Genomic DNA, 18,255 nt, shown 5'->3' with positions numbered 1-18,255 from the left:
ACAGCCACAACGGGGCAGTAGCCACCCCTCTACCCCCACTGCCACCGGGTTCCCCACCGTCCCGGGAAATATGGGACTGGCTGGTGCACCCCTGGGTTATTCACGCGCTGCAGATGCGAGATGGGAAACGATGGGAGGACTGGGAGCAACAACACAACCCGGCATCCGTTCGTGACCTCACCATGGTGGTGCTGGGGTACCTAGCTGCAGACATGGGAGGGATGCCTTCCAGTGAGCAAGAGGGAGAGGAGCAGTCGCTGCCCTCTCCAGTACCTGAGTGGGAGGAGCCTGAGCGTCCACAGCCCAAGCGGGAGGAGCCTGAGCGTCCACAGCCCAAGCGGGAGGAGCCTGAGCGTCCACAGCCCAAGCGGGAGGAGCCTGAGCGTCCACAGCCCAAAAAGGAGGAGGTCGGGGATGATGGCTGGGAGGTTTTTTTAAAGAACCTCGCGGCAGAGTTATGCCCTGGCTGTGGGGCTTATGGGCACACGTTAGCCATATGCCCCACCCAGTATGAAGAGGAGGAACTAGCGCCCAGACGGGGGGACCGCGAGCGTCCAGCGCCCAGAGGGGGGGACCGCGGGAATCCGAAGCCTGAGAGGCACCTGTTCCCACCTTCACCAGCAGAGGAAGAATGCCTGCTGGTTTGCCCAGCACAACCAGCAGAGGAAGAATGCCCCTGGAAGCCTCCCTTCCCAGACTTTGGCCTGGACTGCTGGATTTTTAAGGGGGGAGGTGGCCGTTGAGGCCATGTGTGCTTTGCACAGGGGGGGGTATATGTGGCAATGTGACCCGCCCCTGTGTGCATATTATGTGTTGTGTGTTGCGTGCGTGTGTTAATGTTGGTGTATAGATTGGTACACGGGATATAAGCGGGTCTGTGTTTCACGTGTATTTAAAAAGTGTAGATTTGTATTTAGGCACGAGGAGGGCACAAATCACTTCACGTGCTGGTTAAATGTAATATGTGAGCACGGGGTTGCACAGAATTAATCCACGTGCTGGGATTCAAGTGAATAATTAATTAGTAATTGAATCCCAGCACAACAGTATATATAGATGCACATTTCTTTCACTCAGGGTTAGGTGTTCGGTGAGTGGAGAACGAGTGTGGAGAAGGAGAAACTAAATAGTGAAAAAGAAAGATCGTAACGTTTGTTTTTGGTTTTACTCACTGTGTTTGTCTCCGTGCACCGTTTGTGTGTTAGTACGTTTTGTTTGTCTTTTTTATTTTGGCGTATAGTGCCGTGTCCTGTGTTTTGTTTCAAACCTTTTATTTTCTGTGCTGTTTATTAAATGCTGAGCGCGATCACGCACCCAGCTTCACCAAACCACATCTCTCTGTCTGTTTATTTCCTGCTTCTGGTCTGACGCCACCCACTCCGGCCGTCTTTGTGACACAGTCACAGATATAGGTATTTATATTTTGGTTTCATATTCAGCAAAACTCCATTCCATGCTTTCATTTTCATCTGTGGTTCAGAAGTTCTGTATTGTACTACTGTGCATGTAAACAAAATGTAATTAATACATACATCCTCTTGAAAAAAGGATAAACTGCAAACACCTCAGACAAGGAAAGAATCACAACAGCTCCTGTATCACTAGAACACATACAAAAAATGAACCCCACAGGGCACTTCTGAGTCACTATGGAAATGTCACCACCAGTAACGAAAGGATATTGTGTAGGCTTGACTTGCAATAGGAAGACAGATTCCCATGTATCATATCTACAGTACCAATAAACACGTAAATACTTTAAAGCAAATGTATTTTTGAATTGCGTACTGTGGATATGCATGCCAATTATGTTGTGTTCACGTGAAGCCTGATCTACGTATGCAGGAAATTCTGCTACCACTTGTAAATGTGGTATCTTTGCAACGTGATAGTATCACATCACAGTGACATGCTGAGGGTGCAACTTAGGGGTTCTATTTAAAGGAACTGCCACAAAATATCGGGCACAGTGCTTTTTATTTTTTTGGCACTACCCCCTCAAATGTAAGCTGTTGTAATACTAAAGTCCTCTGGGGTTATTTTATACCACATGGACACTTTGAAAGAAAGAAAAAGGAGCACTACAAAAGATAAACAAATGATTCAAGCTTTGATTCATTAGTACCCAACCGATTCGAGCCCAATGGGTACCTGGCCTTTCTGTTGTCACACAAGCACCTAAGGACAGCATGGACTCAGAACAGGGGTCAACAATTACATAGTTATGAAAATTACTGACAAATATATTTATGACCTTTACAGGTAAAATTAGTTTCTGCTGGGTGCCAAATATCTTGAATAAACTATGAGGAATGTTGGCAAAAATCTATTTCTAGTTAAAACGTGGCTCCACAGAGTGCACTATGTGCCCCAGTGATTAATTTTCAGCTACTCCGTTTGCTTTACGTTTAAGTAGGTGTGATGCATACCTGTGCTAACCCTTCAGTAAAACAATACAGTTAAAGTAAACAGTTTTTATATATATATATATATATATATATATATATATATATATATATATATATATATATATATATATATATATATATATACACACACACACACACAAAATTAAAAGGTTCAGACAGTGCTCACACATTTTGTGCTGGTTTAACAATTAAATAACACTATGTATGCAAATGACTGTAAATAAAAAAGGTACTAGAAATAATAATAATAATAATAATAATAATAATAATAATAATAATATAAGATTGCTGTAAACGTGTTTAAAATAATTAACATACTAAACCAAAAGGGTCTATGATGTGTGTTATAATGTTGTTTTTGTACTGAATTGTAGCGTGTTACAAGATTGTAAAACTATACTGTTCTACTTACTGTATGTACTAGATCTAAATGTGGGGTAATGGTGACAACACTTTTATGAAGCTTATAGGCAGAGACAATCCGCGAGTCTTATATTTAAATCGTGTTTTGGGATGCAACTTCAAAACAACAAGTACAATCCCCACATGACGCCAGACTCCCAACTACAAGAACAGCAAGCGTATCTGGGCACACTACACTACACATGTTTCAACATGTCACCACAGCAATGGTTTCTTCATATTTTTGATGATTGACACTCAAAATAATAAAATCAAGTATTTACAAGATCACACATATACAACTTAAATGTATGTTTTATCAGAGGAAATATAATCTAACCAAAATAGTCTGAGGAAAATCCTGTAGAGATTAAGGTTATTGTAAACCCTAATTACCAACAACAACAAAAAAAAAAAAACACACCACCACCACACACTACTTTAGTGTTGTATTGTATACCAATATATAGTGTCCTACATGTAGGGACTAAAAAAAAAACATTTTAAGCAGCCACAGGCAAATGGCTAGCATAGCATCTTAAATCTCATATCTAAGACTGGTTTCAAACCTCACATCCTGAAATCAAAAAACCTCTGCGTTCCTGTTCTTGATCCTTGGTAATGAAGGCAGCTGTCGCAGCTCTCGTAGGCAAGGGATAAGGCTGTTCGCATCCCCTTCTAAAGCAAGAGTATTCTAAGCAGGTGCCAGCATTAAACACTGCACTTGACCATTCCAGTTCTCATCCCTGCTCCAGAGTAGAGCACAGAAGGGGCTACAAAATGCAACATGCTATAAAAATAAGAACGCCAAAATGGAGTTCTATTCTACATACAAATCTGGGTAAGAAGCATACACTACTAAATCAAACTTACGTACATTTCATTCCTTTCACAGCTTACTATTTTTTTTTTTTTTTTTTTTTAACCATAACAAAATGACTCCTTGCATTTCTTAAGTTACTGTTATCTTGGGAAGCTCTGTAATCTGTTTAATCAAAGCTTTTTTTAGCCTGTCCTTATTGCCCAGACTGTATAGAGTTACATACCGTGTGGAGCAGACTTCTGCTGGGTCCTGGCGCCACATGCTTCTGTGAGTGATGCGCTTGGAAACTAGCTACAGTATGCTCAAGCATGGTGAAAGACGCAATTAGTTTTAGAGAACATGTTCCCCAGGGGAGCTTCAAAAAATTTGCAGCTGCAACACCAACGGAAGAAAGGCCTTGGCCAAAAGGTCATGGGATTTAAATCAAAGCTGCCGAGATGTACTGTATTTGAAATCACAAATCACGCCATCACTTAGGGTAGGCCTCTAATGCAGGGTCAGTCTTTGATTATTAAGACAGATTTCTGACATTACATGATTACACTGTGACTTGCGTAAATCACATTGAGGTGGTCTCAGGCTGCTGTTGCAAAGTATGTTGGCATGTCAACATCACAGGTGCCTCGCCTTGTGATAAGATGTGATCTCATTCTTTCACTTCATGTAGAAATAGAAAACAGCGATTACATTTCTTTAGGAAAAGAAAAAAAACACGACTCTTATTTTCAAATTATGTATTTAACATGTAATCATAATGTGATGCAATTTCTTTCTTTTCATTTAGAAACAAAAAACTGGCCTAGTCTCAAATGCCTCTCGTTTAATTGCGACGGCCCTTATTTCGAGATGTTTTTACTTTTCCCCCCCAGACGCGTCCCGATAAAGCGGTGTGGATTGTATTGAATCAGAAAATCCCACTTAAAATAAACAGGGTTTTGACTGCAACTGTCCTGTCACAAATATGACTATAGCAGAGACTGACCCCCCATCAGTTTGTCTATGGGGTCATTCCAGCTCAAGTGGACAGTTCTGGGAGGAGTTTCCTCTATTTGATGCAGTATAGAAACCAGATGTAATTGTGAAAATTGAAACTGGGTATGTGTCATGTAAATGCAAAAGGAAAAGCTATGTTACTCATGCCCCACATGGTCAGAAAGTCTGAAGATGGTAGAAATACCCCTTTTGGTCTGCTGACCTTACAGTGCCTTGCAGAAGTATTCACCCCCCTTGGACTTTTCCACATTTTGTAGTGTACAACCTGGAATTTAAAGTGGATTTAATTAGGATTTTTTGTCACTGATCTACACAAAATAGTCCATAATGTCGAAGTGGGGAAAAAAAAATCTACATATTTTTCAAAATTATTTACAAATAAAAAACTGAAAAGTCTTGATTGCGTAAGTATTCACCCCCTTTGCTGTGACACCCCTAAAGCTCTGGTGCCACATAATTAGTTGAATGGAGTCCACCAGATTAAATACACATGTTTCTGGAAGGCCCCAGAGTTTGTCAGAGAGCATATCTAAACAAACAGCATCATGAAGACCAAGGAGCTATCAAAACAAGTCCAAGATAAAGTTCTGGAGAAGCACCAATCAGGGTTGGTTTATAAAAAAATATCCCAAACTTTGAACATTCCCCGGAGCACCGTTAAATCCATTATTAAAAAATGGAAAGAATATGGCACAACCGCGACTCTGCCTAGAGAAGGCTGTCCACCAAAACTCAGTGACCAGGTAAGGAGGGCATTAGTCAGAGAAACAACCAAGAGGCCAATGGTAACTCTGAAGGAGCTGGAGAGATCCACAGCTGAGATGGGAGAAACCGTCCATGGGACAACTATAACCCGGACGCTCCACAAAAGCTGGCCTTTATGGAAGAGTGGTGAGAAGAAAGCCATTGCTGAAAAAAACCCATATCAAATCCAGTTTGGATTTTGCCAAAAGGCATGTGGGAGACACAGCAAACATGTGGAAAAAGGTTCTCTGGTCTGATGAGACCAAAATGGAACTTTTTGGCCTTAGCGCAAAACACTATGTGTGGCGCAAAGCCAACACTGCTCATCACCCTGAGAACACCATCCCCACTGTGAAGCATGGTGGTGGCAGCATCATGTTATGGGGATGCTTTTCATCGGCAGGGACTGGGAAACTGGTCAGGATTGAGGGCAAGATCGATGGAGCCAAATACAGGCAAATTCTAGAAGAAAACCTGTTTCAGTTTGCAAGAGACCTGGGACTGGGGCGGAGGTTCACCTTCCAGCAGGACAATGACCCTAAACACACAGCCAGAGCTACACTGGAGTGGTTTGAGCAATTTTGCCAAGAAGAATGGGCAAAAATTGCAGGATCCAGATGTGCAAAGCTGGTAGACACTTACCCAAAAAGACTCACAGCTGTAATTGCTCCCAAAGGTGCTTCTACCAAGTATTGACTCAGGGGGATGAATACTTATGCAACCAACAAATGTCTTTTTGTTTAACCTTTTGTCTCACAATAAAAACTATTTTGCACCTTCAAAGTGTTAAGTATGTTGTGTAAATCAAATCGTAAAAATCCCAATTAAATCCATTTTAATTCCAGGCTGTAACACTGCAAAATGTGGAAAAGTCCAAGGGGGGTGAATACTTATGCAAGGCACTGTATGGGAAACTAAAAGCAACATGTTCCCTTAGTGTTCAAGGCTACTATGCATGAGCAATAAGTTCCAGGGAAAAATAAGCACTTATATTTATATTTATAGTATACTGTAGAGCTTAACGGGAATTTCTGCAACTTGTAGATAACCAATTGTTAATTTAAGATGCTACTAGAAGTGACATGCAAGATACTGTATTCACTTTGGTGCATGTATGCAGTGGTAGCACAATGGAAGCAGGTAAAACCAGTTAGTGCAGGTCTAGTGTGAGTGTGTAATCCTGAAAAAGCACAGACGCTTTAATACAATAAATCACACTGTAGCTATTTCAAAATTAATCCAGAAGTCGACCAGAAAACAAAACCATGCAAGAACACACTACATTCCACTTCACAAATAAATATTAGCAAATACCTGCTTACTTTGTCTCTCAGACAGATGCAAACGATGACGAAATAGGCTTAGAAGGGATAGATTCAGTTATAATTACAGCTTTTTTGTTTTAGAATTATTTATTTCTTAGCAGACGCCCTTACCCAGGGCGACTTACAGTTGTATACAAAAAAATACATACCAATAATTACAGTACAATTAAGAGCAAGATATTTTCAATACTGTTAAATCTGACTTAAGTTCAACAAGGAACTGAATCTCAAAAGTATTTTGACAGATTTCAAGGAGGAACAGTACATATGGTTGAGAATGCACAGATATGCATTGCAACTTTAAATTTTTGAAGCATTGCTCAGATCTCTCTCATCACCAAACCAAAAGCAATACCTGTTTTGATTCAGCTGTGGTAGTGAGCCAATCGCAAACCATAATGTAAAAAATTACTAGGGGTGCACCGATAAATATTTTCTTACCGATAATAGATAGGTAAGCTATTGTAAACTACTGGAACAAGACATACGGCCTATATTTAAACTTTTATCATTATAAAATGTTAAAAAATGAAGAGATATTGTTTACTTGATGTATTTGAGACAAAAATGAACAGGTATTGTTTACTTGTTGCATTTAATTCAGAAAATGAATACAGAAAACAGATTTGTAGGAAAACAGATTTCATTCGAGTCATGGCCGCAAAGGACTCAACCTTGTGTGACTCGGACTCTTAACATTTGGGCTCCGTGTCTCAGTGATATTAACGACGAGTTATTTTTTTAAAATTTTCTATTACACAAATATTAGATACTTTGTAGCCAATCATAGTAAGAATTAGAAATTGGAAGCGAAGTAGGTTGCAGCGTAAACACTCCCCCACTCAAATCCAACTGGCTGTAAAACACACCCGCACAAAACCCAACTTTTCCTCTTTTGCATTAAGTTCTAAAAAGGAACAAGTTCGAAGTTTAAGCACTGTAGAAATACATTTCTAAAACTGCATTCTTGAAAAATATGTAATTTAATTGTTTACTGAAAACAAAAACAAATGAAAAATAAATTATATAAGTTATAAATAATACTTTTAGAGCATACTTTCATATCAGAAAGTCACGTGTGATTAAGTATTCTGTGTTTAGCTTCTAATCTCCACTCATTCCCAGCACACGCCATCACAGTTTGCTAGCAACGTCAATTTGAATTCACCTGACAAATTCAGTCGAAAATTGCCTACCGTCAAAACAGGCAGATATTATCAGACTTAGGACAAAAGGACTGATTGACAGCAAAAAAACCCACACTAACAGAATAACTTAATACCACTTAAATTTACCAAAATGAAAATGATTTATTATGGATGTGGGAAAAACATAACAACCTAGAAATCTGTCTTGTATGAACATGTTTTTGTTCCATTGTGAACCTACACAAAAGGGGAAATACCAGGGGCGGCCAGTTAACCGTGTTTGCTTGCTCGCTGAACCCCCAGTCTCTTATTAATGAATTATGCTTTCCTTCTGGGTGCTGTGCATTTCAATTCCCCCTCTCAACACTGGCATATCAACAATGCCGTTCGTCCCATCTGTTTAATGGGCTGAAGCCAGGCTGTGCTCGCTCAGAAATGCGACCGCCCAAATGCACCGTGCACATGCTCAGGAGCAGCCAGCCGTCAGCCAGGACTGGCTATGATTGGCTTAAAAATGTCTGGATGGAGCGCAGCCGGTTAGCGAACACGGTGATCAGGCGATCAGCGCGCATGTGCCAAGACAACAAAGGCTATAAATAAGAGCAGCATGACTTTGTCTCTTCTCAGTCTTGCATAGCATGTTACTTTGCGGAAAGACAGAAAACGTTTAAGCTATTTAAATATTAAATTGTCTTTGCCTAACTTTAAATTAATGTTATTTGTCTTATTTGTTCAACTTCGTTTTTTTCACAGTTTTAAGTCTGCTTTTATTTTGTGCTGCCTGTCCCTTTCTCCCGAGGCTGCAGCCCTTCAGCAGTGCTTTAACTTAAGCTGAGTAATATCTTGCTGTGTTCGGCAATTTCTTTTTTTTTTTTTTTTTTTTTTTTGTTTGTTAATTTACTGACCACTACTGCCTGTTTGGGGTAATCGGTTATTACATATATAGTACTATATATTTGTATTATTTTTAAATTATATATAGAATATTTTAGATGATTATTATTATTTTTTTTTTAATCTTGTTGACAGCAGCATCATGCTGGACAGTGCTTCTACTACTCTCCCCAACCCCCTCTCCTGCATTTGGCCACCAGCCTCCACTGGGAAATACATAAACAATGTTTTTGTGTAAAAGAGATATATCACACACACATATTATATATATATATATATATATATATATATATATATATATATATATATATATATACACACACACAGACGTGCTCAAATTTGTTGGTACCCCTCCACAAAAAACAAAGAATGCACAATTTTCTCTGAAATAACTTGAAACTGACAAAAGTAGTTGGCATCCACCATTGTTTATTCCATATTTAATAGAAATCAGACTTTGCTTTTGATTTTTTATTCAACATAATATTGTAAATAATAAAACTAATGAAAATGGCATGGACAAAAATGATGGGACCGCTAACCTAATATTTTGTTGCACAACCTTTAGAGGCAATCACTGCAATCAAACGTTTTCTGTAGCTCTCAATGAGACTTCTGCACCTGTTAACAGGTAGTTTGGCCCACTCTTCCTGAGCAAACTGCTCCAGCTGTCTCAGGTTTGATGGGTGCCTTCTCCAGACTGCAAGTTTCAGCTCTTTCCATAGATGTTCGATAGGATTCAGATCAGGACTCATAGAAGGCCACGTCAGAATAGTCCAATGTTTTGTTCTTATCCATTCTTGGGTGCTTTTAGCTGTGTGTTTTGGGTCATTATCCTGTTGGAGGACCCATGACCTGCGACTGAGACAGAGCTTTCTGACACTCGGCAGTACGTTTCGCTCCAGAATGCCTTGATAGTCTTGAGATTTCATTGTGCCCTGCACAGATTCAAGGCACCCTGTGCCAGGCGCAGCAAAGAAACTAATTAGTTTGAAATATCACTATAATCCAATTATTTATTATCTTTTCTAAGGGGTACCAACAAATGTGTCCAGGCCATTTTAGAATATCTTTGTAGAATAAGCAATAATTCATCTCTTTTCACAGCTTCTTTGCTTTATTCTATGACATACCGACTCGACACTCGGGATCTGGACTTGAGGTTTGAGGACTCGACTACAAGTCTGACAAAGAACAACATAGTATTATATTGCGTGCTTGACAGCAATTTATACATTTTACAACAGTCACACAAAAACTACACTTAGCATTTGTACTAGTAAAAACACTTCTGTAGCCACTTGCTGTCAAACATTGCATATTATAACTTCTACCAGAATAATACTCTACTAGTTCATTGTTGGATTTAATGTAGTATCTAGTCTGTTCTGCTGCACACAACTCTGCTACCCTATTGTTGTCTTCAGGAAAAAATAAATAAATAAATAAAAATACAAACAGCGCTCTTTTGAAACATATACTACAGGTTGATCATACGTTACACAGCACTGGGATGATTTATGAACTGTGAAAGGCGCTCAGGGCCGGATGACTGTTGTGAGCACGCCTGAGTGAAAGATAAATTTGTCCGTGGGTGCCCGACGGCTACCTGCACGAGGCCCACTGGAAATACATGAAGAGTTACATGCATCCCAGTGCCGCTGACAGAAAGTGGCTATGAGTCACCTCCCCCCAAAATGACGATGCCGCCAAACCATGAAAGGAGAATAATAATAATAATATAAAAATTAATGAAAATCAGCAGCTGAGACACGGCCCGTCCCCCACAACATGACTGCACTGTGGGAGAGAGCCCAGCCTGTCCAACCCGACCACACACCCAGCAGAACTAAATACGAACCACTCAGCACTCAAGGAAAGGAAAAAACCCTACTCGCATAATTAATTTTTTTAGGGGGAAACCTCAGGGAATCTGTGGCTGAGGGCAGCCCTTCCTCCAGACTCTAAGCGGTCAACTCCTGTTTCAGTCTCCCAGCACTTGATTGAGCAGCTGAAACAAAAATCAGCGACATGAAAGAATAACACAGAGCTTTTATGAGCTTGCTGATGACGTATTGGTTAGGGGCGGATTCTCCTTTGCATAAAAGCAACCAAGTTTACAATTTCCATTATAATAATACAAAATTAGACTAATGCAGTTTTAACAGCAGCAATCAGTTCATTTTATTACTGCCCCCAGTCTCTGCAACTGAATAAGGAGATATATTGTATTGGTCTTCAAGAGCGAGACCTGTGGCTAAACTGAGTGTTGAACTGAATTTTTTATAGTTACTTTCTTACAACTGTGTGGTTTATTTATTTATTTATTCATTCATTTTTTATGTGCACCTAATATTTGTCTGACTGTGAACCTAGATATTTAAGATACTTTAACTATACTTAAAGATACTTTAAGTTAGCATAGAGCCCTGCTAGGTTTATTTTTTCCTCCGGTTGGGTTAACAACACTGACAATTTCACCCAAATTAACAATGAAAAATATGGTACGGTAAACATTACTCCAAATTTAATGCACTCTAAAATAGACTACTCAAACTTCCCAGATATGAATTTGCTTTAATCTAACCGTTGATCAAATATTATAATGGACCGAGATAACCGAGTTTCTTTACCAGCTTTCTTCAAGTCATCACCAACAGAACTTGTGATTATGGCTCTCTTACCCTGTAAAAATCACTCACACACTAAAATTAGAGGTAAACACTAATGCTTGAACAGTGCTTACATTTTGATAATTTGCATATTGCAGTAATAATGTTACTTCCAAACAGTGAAGAACTTTAATTATTATTAATTTTTTAAACATGCTGTATTCTCAACCAAACACAATGGACAACATCTTCATCAAGTGGCTAGCCACAGTCCTTACCTGAATCTGCCTCAGATATGAATCCAGCTTCCTCCCATGATGTCAATGCATAGAATGATCAGACTACTATACTTATAATTTAAAAAAAAAAAAAAAAAAAAAAAAACACACAACAACTTTGTCACATTGAGTTGTTACATGGTTAGGTGTAACCTCAGAACTAGTTTCTACTAGGCTTGTAATGATAATAATCAAATTATCTATCAATTGGGACCCCACGATAACAAAATCGATAATATTTTTGTTGAAATCGAATACTCCATGAAATTAAAAACTTGTCTTGTATATATTAACTTACTGTCAAGAACGTAATCTGTTGTTGCTTCTAAAAGTTATTGAGAATATGCGTCTGTGAACAAATACAGGATGATGCTGCAGAGATCAAGAGAAACCTGCTTTTATTCATTTATTTTATACATATTTTGTTTAAAAATCAGTCCCAATTGCAGCAGTCTGTCTTGAGCAAAACTAATACTATTTAACATTACTACGTTGTCACGTGCCACTGTTTCGGAAAAAAAGCTTTTTTTTATTCGTTTCTGGTTAAATACCAGAATACAACCTGCCTGTCAGGCACGTGGCTATCTACATAATGTCTGAACAGGAGCTGGTGAGAAATCCAGGAGCAACCAAAAGTAATGTTTGGGAGCATATTTGGTTCTGCAAAAAAAAGACAAGACGGTGTAACTTTTATAAGCAAGGACAAGGCAATGTGTGCAATATGCAAATGGTAAACTACCCATCACGGAAATAAGACAAACTTTGCTGTACATCTGAAAAACAAACATCCAGAAAAAGTAAATGATAAAACAAAAGAAAAACAACCACCAAACCAAAATGATCAACCGGAGAATGTGTTGCTGTGGAAAGTTCTGTTGCAGGAAAGGGGAGGCTACCTCTAATGTACTGTTTGGAAAAATTACACTATAGTTTTGTATTCACTGAAGATAATGCAAATCTAAGTGGCTATGCAAAGTCATGTAAAGTTTTGATTAAATATGACAGCAAAAAAAAAAAAAAATATGGCTGCGGCATACTGGCCAGGGACTGCTGCATTCGCCAGAAGCTGGGCTACGTAATTCATAAATTGTAACCTCAACAGCAAATTAAAAAAAAAAAAAAAAAAGGAGGAGAGAGACTTATTTCCATGTGAATAGGTCATAGTGTTAATGTAGTTCTTCTTTCTCCTTTGGACAGTGGGGGTTGGTATTTTCCCCCTCTTAATTTACCGTTATATTTACACTGGAAATTCATCAGATTTTACACACAAATCGAAGGCATAGTGACGGCAGGAATATGAAAATTAGAGAGTGCTATATTTAAATGCCAACGTGTCTTGAAACATCAGGATTTGTTTTAATTAGTTTTTTATACCATGCTCTATAAAAAGAGGACTTTTTGTCCCTTTTTTTTAAAAAAGCATTTTTTTTCTCGATAATGATTGATAATCGGCGTTAGAAATTGCATGATAATGGATGTCAAAGTCAGGATTTACAACACTATTGTCTACTTATCATACATCAAAGCAAGCCACTCTGGATAGTGAATCTACAGTAATGATGTGTACTGTACAAATTGAAAATGCGCTGTTGCAAAATATAAATCTTGAAATAAAGCTAAAGGAAAAGCTACTTTGTACATAGGCAATTTTAACATCCACAATAAGTCCACTACAGTAACTCTGTAAACATGAAATGCATAGGCTACCCTGTAAAATGCTGTTTAATGAAGGATGAAACTGGATACCTTATGTGCTAATTTTACTTACCAACAAACATTTCCACCATCACGTTAAACAGATTTAAATATTTATTTGGACATAAATTAGTTTCAAAATGAACTACAGAATAATTACATTTGCTTAATGCTTTTTGGAGTGTTTTAGGGGAATGCTTTGATATACAAATTGTGCATGTTCTTCCCCCACCATTATGAAGACACATGCATTTCGAGATCAACACAAGAAGACACGTTCAGAAGTAATAAGCCATACAAACTTTCAAGCAACAAAATCCAAAGAAAAAAATAGTACTACAGTATGCACACACAATACACATTACTGTTTATTCTAGCTACAAGACATTCAATTGTACATATGTTTACCAGCTACATTAACATAAAAGCCATTTAGAATGAGCATTTTACATGCTGAATTATCCAAATACGGAATATTGATTCAATGTAAAGCCTTGTGTAACCACTTCACTATTTCAATGATTAAAAAAAACTAACTGCATAAAAGTAAACACATTAACAGAACCGTTTCATGAATATCAAGCTTTATAAAACACATTGAAAACACCTTCAAATTAAAAAGGCCCATTTATAAAAATAACTTAAAAGGTGGCCAAAAAATGTTATTTTGTAAATTCACACATTTGGAACTATCAGATAGTTCCATGATTATTTTATTGAAAGTTATTAGTGCAGAAACCATGCCTTTGTCCAAGTAAATCTGTGCATATTGTGGCCAATCACAGGGCAAAATTATATCCTAGTTCTGCTGTTCCAGCTGAAACCTAAAGATCGCACAGCTTATTGAGGCACTGATTGATCGAATATTAAATTTGTGAAAGGTAAATAAAAATAAAAAAAGCTAGCTTCATAAGGGCTACTGTAGACCACAGACCATCTTAAAAGAGACACCCTACAAAAGCATAATTCTCCTAATACATCTTCCCATTTCCAGAACATTGGACACTACAGTGCATTTTAAACAATTCATAACATGACTTATTGCAAAAGATTACAGTACCACTAAGCAGTACTTAACACAGCAGGTGCTGGCCTACCACACATGAATTTTAGTCTGTGTCCTAGAAGAATCTTATTTTGAATAATAATAATAATAATAATAATAATAATAATAATAATAATAATAATAATAATAATAATAATAATAATAATAATGGCTACTACTACTACTACTACGACTACTACTACATAGAGTGTTGAACAGCTAACAGTGTTGAACAAAAAAAAAACTTTCTGGGTAATGCTGCAGGTGTCACAAATATGACATACTAAGTGTTTGGCAAAAAAATAAATAATAATCTGTACATATTAGGGCTGTCAAGCGATGATTTTTTTTTTTTTTTATCTTGGTTAACCTTGGTTTTAAAAATTGCACATTTTATTATTATTATTATTTATTTCTTAGCAGACGCCCTTATCCAGGGCGACTTACAATTGTTACAAGATATCACATTATACATTATTTCACATTATACAGATATCACATTATTTATTTATTTTTACATACAATTACCCATTTATACAGTTGGGTTTTTACTGGAGCAATCTAGGTAAAGTACCTTGCTCAAGGGTACAACAGCAGTGTCCCCCACTGGGGATTGAACCCACAACCCTCTGGTCAAGAGTCCAGAGCCCTAACCACTACTCCACACTGCTGACATTTAATTGACAGAATTGTTTTATTACTGATGCAATTATCATCATCATTTATTACCTAGAAGGCTTTACTATATAAGAATGACTATCAATACTGCTGTACCGTATACAATTGCTGAGGTTTGGTATAAAATGGTGGCTCATGGAGCGATGTGATCAAGGCACATGGATATCTGGAGCGTTGAAATCAGGTCAACGAGAACTTCAGGAGTTCAAAACAAAAACGCACACATTTTGATAAAACAAAGCCATAACGTTCATGCGAAGAAGCGCTATGTCTTCCGTCGACAAAGGCTCCATATTTGCTTGGTTGTAAAAATAAAATACAGTGCATGGTGGGATTTGCTAGGAACTGTAACCGGACTATTTGAATACGGTTTGTATGCATTAAGCCTGACTAAACATGTAACTATATTTTAGTGTGCTTTGAGCTGGAATTATTGAAACGTTTGAGTACGGTTCTCGAGATCTGTTATGTAGTGTTGAAAGGGCTTTAGACCACATTCACACTTGCGATTTAAGGCGGCCTTAGGTTGCTTCTTTCACATAATGAGCTGCAGTGCATTCATAATTATGCTTAACTTGTCACAATTACATTTTCTTTCTGTTATTTAGTAACTATGTGATAAATATAAAAACTGCAGGATTGTGGATGTCAATGATGATCAATAATGCCGGTGACTTGGCATATTCAGCCATCACTGGTTTATTTTGCATGCAGCGATATACATAGCTACAGAAGTGTGTGTCTTTACCTTAAAATGCCGATCATTTCTTTTAGCTGCTTAGATTAGGGCGCTTTCCTTAATGAAGTTGCCGTAGCTATACATGTGGGACAAGGGTTTTGTTATAGCCATATTTTCGGTAATCTTCCAAGAGAAGGGGTAATGCTAATGTTTAGTCTTTACTGGTAATGGTTAGGGATCAGAGAATAATAAATGACAATAACAACAACAACGAGTAAACAACAGAATAGTTTAACGATCACGTTTGTAAACAGACGGTATCCATGCAGGTTAAGCAAATACATAAAAAATGAGAAGAAACATGTGTAATGTAAAATATGAATGTTTATCGTAAATGGATTGAATGTTAAATAGTTTATTTTTGTAAAAATTATTCCAGGTGTAACCGGTTATTGAATAATGAATCCTGTTAGGAGTAGGCGTGGCTGGGGATTATTTAATGCCATGTCTTTCCTTAGGAGGGAGCAGTAGTATTATGTTTTTTGGTTTTTTTTTTAAAAATATATACCGTAAATTGTGCTGCATTGGGGGCTCCCAAGTGGCGCATCCAGTAAAAGCACTTTTGCAGAGCGCAGGATGCGCCCTATAGTCTGGACATCGTCGGTTCGTGTCCAGGCTATTCCTTTGCCGACTGAGGACGGGAGCTTCCAGGGGGCGGCACACAATTGGCCGAGCGCCGCCTGGGGGGAGGGAGGGTTAGGTTAGCCAGGGTGTTCTCGGCACACCGCGCACCAGCGACCCCTGTAGTCTGGCCGGGCACCTGCGGGCTTGCCTGTAAGCTGCCCAGAGCTGTGTTGTCCTCCGACGCTGTAGCTCTGGGTGGCTGCATGGTGAGTCTGCAGTGTGAAAAAAAGCGGTCGGCTGATGGCACACGCTTTGGAGGACAGCGCATGCTCGTCTTCGCCGCTCCCGAGTCAGCGCGGGGGTGGTGCCGGTGATCTGAGCTAAACAAAAATTATTGGACACTATTAAATTGGGGAGAAAACAACAAAAAATACAAATGGCGACTACTAAATTTAAATTATTTTTTTTTTTAAAAAAGGGCTGAATTGAAAAAAACAAATAAATAAAACAAACTGCTACAAAGCCATCCCATTTTTTTTAAACCCATCACGCGGATTGTGTAGGTATCTTGCATAATCCAGGTGATAATCGTATAATCTACTCATTTTTGCCTAATCTGCACTGTCACTGCACACAGTTTTGTTGTTAGTTATAATTACAGGCTAGCAAAAGAGAGATGAGCGAGTATTCGTCTCTGGTAATTTGTAACAATTGTAAATGTTCGAATGTCATCACTAGTAACCAGCGAGAGAGCACTCCGAATTTTACTCAACAGGTGTCACAGCTTAATGCTCACCACTGGCTAACCTAGGCCGTCTTCTCAAAACCCACTTATTCAATCTTTACTTATAAATTCCTATGTATTTTTTTCTTTATTTTTTATATATGTGTTTGTTTTTGCATTTTTATTGACTAATTTATATACTTTTATATTTTGTTTAATTTTCTGTAAATCACTTTGGATAAAAGTGTCTGCTAAATAATTACTGTAAAACTTCAAATAAATCGCCTGTCTCGAATATGCGCCGGGTCTGCTGGCAAATATTGTAAATAAAACGGCAGGTCTCTTAAACGCCGGGTCTCTGTCATTGCCATTGAAGCTGAGGAAGACGATGAGCGTAATGAAGTGACAGCAATGAAAGTGACTCTCAGGATTAATAATAATAATAATAATAATAATAATAATAATAATCATCATCATCATCTAAGGTAGGCCTACATGTAATGCACATTTGTTTAATGCAGTTGCTACGTTTTGATAATTTTAAGCGTGCCGAGGCCAGATACAAACCTCTTGGTGTATTAACGTGTTTTGTTGTATTAAATGTACAAGTTTGAGATTAAACAAATTATTTTTGATAATGATATGTATTGTTTTTATTGTTCATTTTTACAAACATTTTAGAAGTTTGTATTATTATGCTGTAAGCGTAGCCTACACGCCTGTGTTCTGAAATCTACAGGGCTGTCTTTTAATGGATTTAAATTATTATTAACAATGGCAGATCTAATTCCATTTTTAAATACAAATTCGTACTTCTGCTTGTTCATTTTCCAGCGTTTTGCATACCGTATCCTTGTTAACCAGTGCATATAAAAAGACTGTATACTTTCACTTCATACTTGAGGGTGTACAATGCAATGTAATTTTGTTATAAAACAAAACTGTTACTTAGTTCCCACCGACACGCAACCTTTTAACAAAGTTGCTGGAATGTTTAAATTGAGTTACGATGTTGCTACAAGGTTGTGCGTTAGTGGCTTCTCAATGACCTCATGAAGCATGTGAAGCTAGAGATCTAATAAACGCCGGTCTGCTGGCAAATATATTGTAAATAAACACCGGAGGCGTTTAAATTGAAGTTTTACGGTAACTAATAAAAACA

At 38.0% G+C, this 18,255-nt stretch overlaps 1 protein-coding gene across 5 annotated transcripts in view; it reads right to left on the bottom strand.

Moving 5' to 3' along the window:
* LOC117402986 (serine/threonine-protein phosphatase 2A 56 kDa regulatory subunit alpha isoform) overlaps positions 1–18,255 on the bottom strand; it is a 116,934-nt gene that overhangs the window by 63,956 nt on the left and 34,723 nt on the right. Inside the window, exon 1 of one of the 5 annotated variants that reach the window (XM_034004773.3) lies at positions 3,406–3,521. The exons of the other annotated variants lie outside the window; for them this stretch is intronic. The gene's annotated coding sequence lies outside the window, so the exon portion shown is untranslated. Of the gene's footprint in view, positions 1–3,405; positions 3,522–18,255 lie in introns of those variants that run through there. 5 annotated transcript variants of the gene reach the window in all.

This window comes from Acipenser ruthenus, chromosome 5 (genome assembly GCF_902713425.1).
Source record: "Acipenser ruthenus chromosome 5, fAciRut3.2 maternal haplotype, whole genome shotgun sequence".
Taxonomy (NCBI): Eukaryota; Metazoa; Chordata; class Actinopteri; order Acipenseriformes; family Acipenseridae; genus Acipenser; species Acipenser ruthenus.
The sequence above is the reverse complement of the archived record's forward strand: the minus strand, read 5'-3'. Positions and strand labels throughout refer to the sequence as shown.